We start from the raw sequence: 7188 nt of genomic DNA, 5'->3' as shown, positions 1-7188 counted from the left end.
TTATTGAGTTGTAGGTACTCCTTATATTCCAGATACAAATCCCTTGTTTTATATATATACACACACACACACACACACACACACACACACACACATACATATATATATATGATTTGCAAATTTTTTCTTTGATTCTGTAGGTTGTCTTTTTTTGAGGTGTGCTTATGAGCATAAACATTTTTAATATTCATGAAGTTCACATCTATTTTTCTTTGGTTGCTTGTACTTTTTAATTTTTTCTGGTGTTTGGTTTGTTTTTAATAATCATCCAGACAGATCACAACATACTGGTGAGTGGACAAATAAAGTTAGCAGTGCAAAACTGAGTTTCAATTATGAGGCACCAAACAAAGTCAATCAAGCATTTATAAGATGGGGGAAAATGATCTTGATTCAATCTAATTTGTGGGAAAAGGTATTATATCTAAGATACTGTTGACTGGTCCAAGGTCACAAAGATTTACTCCTATGTTGTCTTTAACAGTTCTATAATTTTAGTTCTTAAATTTAGGTCTATGATCTTATTGAATTAATTTTTGTATATAGTTGAGGTAAGGACATTTTTCTAATAATTAAAAAAATTATTCACTTGGCACCTGCAGGACCTTCAGCTTTCTTCGCAGGGTCTGTTTTGGCATCTCCATTTTCTGAGGGTTTTTCCCAACCTTGCCAGCACCAGCTTTCCCTTTTCCCTTTGGGTACCTTCTCTCCCTTCTTTGCAGGGGCCTTTTTAGGCTTGGGCTCTGGCTTTGGAGGAGCAGGTTTAGTTGATAACCTGGCAGCTCTTCTCTGTGGATCACCTTGGCTTTATCTCCTTTAGCAGCCCCTTCAGCATCTCTCCTGGGCACGGTGGCCATGGTGGCGGGATGTCAGGGCTGGATCCAGGGATGCAGCAGCGCCTCGGCTTTGGTCAGCTCCAGGGTCCTTCTCCTCTCTTCACACTGATCTCATTTCCCAATTTTCCATTTTATATTTTTTGGTCATCCTTAGGCCTAACTGATAATACCTCCTCTGGCAGCTGGTGCATTGAACAATTGCCACATTAACACATTAAATATTGCTAATTATCTTCTACAAATGCCCTGGGATGGGTCATTTTGCATAGAGTGCTCGCTGCCTCAGGTCAAATAAAGACAGGCTTGAGAAAGGTGCTTTTCAGGGAGCTGCTACACAGGTCAAATCATGATATTCTCTCGGGTGAGGGTTTTGGGGGAATTCCACACTCAACCTGCCTCTTTTGGTGATTGCTAGACCCCAGGGTTTCACAGCTGCCTCTATTGTGAAGTTGGTTTTCAAGGCTACTGCAAGGCTGGGAAGAAGTGATGGGATTAGGGCAAATTAAAATGCCCCAAAATTTCTTGTTCTTACCAAATTTCAGCTGCTTTTCTTGCTTACTGGATTGTTGCAAGGCCTTAGTTAATTTCAGAGTTCTGAAAAGTTGATTTTGATCATTTTTGCCAATTTTCATTCTTACCACTTTTACAGAAGGCAGATTTTCAAATATATTTTATTGACTTTTTACAGAGAGGAAGGGAGAGGGATAGAGAGTTAGAAACATCGATGAGAGAGAAACATCGATCAGCTGCCTCCTGCACACCTCCTACTGGGGATGTGCCCGCAACCAAGGTACATGCCCTTGACCGGACTGGAACCTGGGACCCTTGAGTCCGCAGACTGACGCTCTATCCACTGAGCCAAACTGGTTAGGGCAGAAGGCAGATTTTCAGAGGCCCTAACTGCCATTCTCCTAGGCTCCAATGTATTGAATGTTGATTTCTTTTCTAATTTAGTGTTTTATTACACCCTTAATTTTAAAAATAGTTTAAAATAAGGATAATACAGAGATGGCCACAAATAAACATAAGAGGCAACGATTTGCAGTAGTCTCCCTTATTCTTGGTTTGTTAGATGCAATCAAAGGCGGTTTCAAAATATTAAATGAAAATCACAGAAATAAACAATTCATAGGTTTTAAATTTTGTGTCATTCTGAGTAGCATAATGAACTCTCATGCTGAGCCCACTCTGTCCTGCCTGGAACTTGAATCCTCCCTTTGTCCAGCTTATTCACACTGTGTAGACACTGCCTGTGCAGTTAGTCATGTAGTAGCTGTCTTGGTTATCACATTGACTGTCGCAGTATTGCAGTGCTTTTGTTCAAGTAATCCTTATTTTACGTAATAATGCCCCCAAAGCATAATAGAGTAGTGAAGGTGGCAATTTGGATATGCCAGAGAGAAGCCATAAAGTGCTTTCTTTACAGGAAAAAGTGAAAGTTCTTGACTTAATAAGGAGAGAGGAAAATCATATCCTGAGATTGCTAAAATCTGTGGTAAGAACAAATATTCTATCCATAATAGTGCCTAATTTATAAGTTCAACTTTATCATAGGTATGCATGTATAAGAGAAAGAGTATTTATAAGGTTTAGTACTATCCACAGTTTCAGGCATCCACTGGGAGTGAGGAGTGGGGAGTCTGGGAACAGATCCCCTCTGGTTAATGGGGACTATTGGACCTAACTCTCATAACCTTTTTAGCATTGTTGTACTCTTTTGGAATCTGTCAGTAACACAAAATCATCATGGTTTGATTACTTGGGTGTTTCTGTCCTAAGGAGTTTCTATCTTCAGAAGCACTTGAAGTAATTATTGGCCCAGGTTCATGGCTGAGAACTCAAGCTTTGTTTTCTGAAAAACACGAGTTTAATCTCTGTATTCTTATAAGTGTACGTCGTTAGACATATTGTTACTGTCTCTGACTTTCAATATTCTCATTTATAAAAATAGAAACCGTAACATAGATGGTTTATATAATAGGTAATAAATTAAAGATTGAATGACACAATGTATGTAAAGCTTGTTCCTCGATATTATTTAAAGTTGAAGCTGGTGGTTTAGATAAAATTTCAGTTGGGGAAATTAGCAGGTGGGATGGTTTATTCATTGTTAGAAATTTAACATCCTCCCACCTCTTTCATTTGGTTACTTGGAAATTTTCCACACTAATTTTTTCTGCTGCGTTTTTTTTTGTTTTGGTATCATTTATTTATATATTTCAGTTCCAAAAAACAGTAGTGGCAGACCTTGCCTTGACCCGTCAGTGACCTGCTTCCTCCCTAGTGTCAGGAAGCCTAGCAGAGGTTACTTTTTATCCAGACTCAGCAGCCTGCCGAGCAGTAGTAGGCTTAATACTTCATGTGATATAATAACTTTAAATATGCTACTATATGCCAATAAGAAGCTCAAACATTTCATAGAATTGTATCTAGCTTTACGAGTTAAGTACGTATAACCAGTTCAAGGACGCAGTGGCATCCAAATGTCAAAATTATCACTTGCCTTTGTATTTTCTGCTATCAGAGTATGCCATTACCCAGCAGTAGGCACTAAATTTATCTAATAGATAAAATGAAAAGGATATCGCTTTTATAAATAGTACTTACACAAATAATGAATAATAAAAAGTAAATTAAATAGTACACAAGTAAAGATTTAAATTAAGCAAATGTGCACACAGACATTTTTAGATAGCTTTCACAATCAAAGAGAATAAAAGCATCCTCCCCAATCTTGCCTTTGGGACTCACAACGAGTAATTGTCCAAGTGTTTTGTTTAGCTCTGTATAAAATCCTGAGTACTTGATGAGCAAACATTTACAAAATTGTAGTTTTTGTTACTAATCCTTAACTTTGAGTTGGCATCTATAAAGTTTATTGGAAGAATACAGAGAGTATATCAATTGCTTTAGAAAGTGTATGAATTTTGTCATTTAAATGTGATCGTTGTTTTCCAAGAATTAGGGCATCTCCTTATCTAGTCCTGTGCTTCTTGTTGGGTTTTGGTGATGATCATGTATGCTATTCACATGTATGATTTGCTCACTCAGTCCAGTCACTATTTTCAGAGATTACCTTTGTGTTCTTCCCTATCTCCTACCTCCGTTCAGTAAGAGGTTTAATAAAATAGTTATTTTGTAGCATATTTTACATTTGATTTAAAATTTTAAAATGGTACTGTTTTTATTTAGAGTGTGAGTCCAGAGTATGTGTAGGAAAAAAGGTAATTGAAATACCAGTGCCGAAACCGGTTTGGCTCAGTGGATAGAGCGTCGGCCTGCGGACCGAAAGGTCCCGGGTTCGATTCCGGTCAAGGGCATGTACCTGGGTTGCGGGCACATCCCCAGTAGGAGATGTGCAGGAGGCAGCTGATCGATGTTTCTCTCTCATCGATGTTTCTAACTATCTATCTCTATCCCTTCCTCTCTGTCACAAATCAATAAAATATATTAAAAAAAAAAAAAAAAAGAAATACCAGTACCAAACTCAAACATCTTAGGCCAGACGGTTCCTCTAGTCATTTATATCCTTTGGATGTTTTCTTATATATGGGTAAGTGGGTCTAGAGTTATTTGATAATTGGCATCAATAGCGCTCTCTCTAGGTTCCATAGAGATCTCCTTCCCCCCTCCCCCCAGTAAAAATTTAAGGAAGGCTAATTATTTTTAAGAGAAAAGGAGAGGGATAGAGAGATGAAAACATCAATGAAGAGAATCATTGATGGGCTGCCTCCCATCACACATTACTTAAACTTTACCCCAGTCACTAGGAACAGTCATTACTATTTCCTTTTTATTTTTTCATATTTAGGAAATTTTTGTGTAGAGAAGTTAAATATTTTGGCATAGGTCATACTACTAGTAAAGATAGAACCACAATATCAGCCTTGGTCTGCCAAATACCCAATTCCATGCCATGGCCTATTCTCAATGTACTTTCTTGAGAGTAGTGTAAATGCTCAGATTAAGGAGGTAAATTAACATTTTTAGAAAATATAAAATATTAAAGGGAACATTCATGTAATTTTTAGGATAGCAGTAGTAGTTCAAGAACGGCAACAGTAATATCTTTCCCAGATGTTGATAAGTAAGGAAATAAAAATCAGGCAATATTACTTCCCTTCATCCTTCTCCTCCCCAATCCCACCCCTCTCTCAATAATTTAATTTGATATTGTAATTGGGTATAAAACAAAACAAAAGTCCTACATATGTGTCCCATTTCTGCCATATAGAATGGCTACGTGTCCAAACATAAAGAGCCTGATGACCATCTGTCTTAATAAGGTCATTTATTTCTTCATAGGGACACTTATAATTCTCATTATATCGTATTTTATTTACTCTATAGATCCAGAGTTCTACTTGGAGTAACTCTTCAGTGATTATAAAATTTATTATATGCTATGTTTAATAATTTCTGTGGCCTGTCCAGACACACTCTCCACTCTTCTCTCTCTTGTTAGTGTCCGGGAAAGCTGACCTTCACGAAATACTAGAGGACTGGTGCACGAAATTTGTGCTTCTGGCCTGCACCCTCTCTCAGCCTGGGAGCCCTTGGGGGATGTTCACCCACCTGCTCGCTGCTCCTCACCACTTGGCTTGGTGCTCCTTAGCTCTGCCGCAGAGGTGGGAGAAGCTCCCGCCATCACTGCTGCGCTCACCAGTTGTGAGCCTGGCTTCTGGCTGAGTGGCGCTCCCCCTGTGGGAGGGCACTGACCATCAGGAGGCAGCTCCTTCATTGAGTGTCAGCCCCTAGTGGTCAGTCTGCGTCATAGCGACTGATCATTCCACCATTCGGTCGATTTGCATATTAGCCTTTTATTATATAGGATATCAATGTGACCTCCTGCTTTCTGGCTTCCTGTTGGGATTCCCGATGGCAGTCATCATCAGGAGATTGGAGGGCAATAGGATAATAAGATTGGGATATTTCTTCTTCCTGATTTGTTTCCTGCCATATCCCCATAAGGTTGCTTGAATCTAGCCACAACAGACCATTGCTGCGGTAGCTGTAGTTACTCTATTCAGGTTCCAGCAACTTCTCCCTCTGCACTTTTCTTCAGACCTATGAGTAATAGCAGCTATGGCTTGCTGATTTCTCTTATGCCTGTCTACTGTTTTGTAATTAGTCCCTTTGTTATCCCCAGAGTGTGAAATTTGTTTCCTCCTGGGAGCCTGACTGTCATACAACTGAATACTGAGCAGCAACATACCAGCCTGTGAACTCTACACAGAACAGAGGGTGGTTCTTAACTGATGGGGAAGATAACAACTAACTTGCAAAAAAAAAAAACAAAAAAAAACCAACAACAGACATCAGAACATATACAATGAAATATACTAACACAATTTAATATAATAACCCAATAATGAGTGTGGATATGGAATAAAAAACTGGAGTTAGTGAGGTTTATTGAAACTTCAAAAGTATAAGTTTGATAGATTAAAGCTAAATATTTTTTTTAAAAATTGCCCTAAGTATAAATTCTAAGCACTCTTGCTCTCAAGTATAACACATGACCTGAATTGGGTCATATTTGATATAAACACACAGAATTGATTTTGGAATATAATAATTGAGAGCTGTTCTCTCCCTAAGACATTGAATGGTATAGTACTCATGAAATTTGCCATTTGAGTGCCTTTATAGAATTTGACTTCTGATGCTTCAGTCCTTTGGAAATTGACCATTTAGTGATAAGTCTTTATGAAAATTCTTTGGGTGGTGCACTTCTTAGGGAATTTGATCTCTACTGGTATGGTTCTTATATATATATTTGATCAGTAAAATCATTGGATGTGTGTTCAATGGGATAACTAATTACAATATTCAGCAAAGTTACAACCTGTATCAGATAAAGGACTGGAACACAGAGTTTATAAAGAACAATAAGAACACAAGCAATTGAATTTAAAAAATGGACAAATGTTTTAAGTAGACATTTCACCAAATAGGTACAGGAAAAGATGCTCAACATTATTAACAAGGAAAGGCAAGTCAAAATCATGTCGAGATACCAAGGCAGAGCCACTCTGTGGCTAAAATGAAAAAGATTGACAATAATTAGTGATGATGGGATTGTGGTACAATAGGAAATCTCATATATTGATGATAGAAATATAAAATGATACAGCCACTTTGGAAAAAACCCACCTTTTTTTAAAAAGTTTTTTATTACAAAGGGTATTACATATGTGTCCATTTTTCCCCCCGCCCTAGACAGTCCCCTAACCTCCCCTATCCCCCAGTGTCTTATGTCCATTGGTTATGCTTATATGCATGCATACAAGTCCTTTGGTTGATCTCTTACCCCCCTACCTCCCGCCCCCCCACCCCCCCCCGCCCTCCC

The 7188-nt window shown here is 38.3% G+C and overlaps 1 pseudogene; it reads right to left on the bottom strand.

The window, feature by feature from the left end:
• Positions 1–585: 585 nt before the first annotated feature.
• On the bottom strand, positions 586–857 carry LOC102754333 (annotated as a pseudogene).
• Positions 858–7188: the final 6331 nt, after the last annotated feature.

The sequence above is a fragment of the Myotis davidii genome, unplaced genomic scaffold, assembly GCF_000327345.1.
Source record: "Myotis davidii unplaced genomic scaffold, ASM32734v1 scaffold1518, whole genome shotgun sequence".
NCBI lineage: Eukaryota > Metazoa > Chordata > Mammalia > Chiroptera > Vespertilionidae > Myotis > Myotis davidii.
This window is presented reverse-complemented; position numbering and strand designations above follow the sequence as displayed.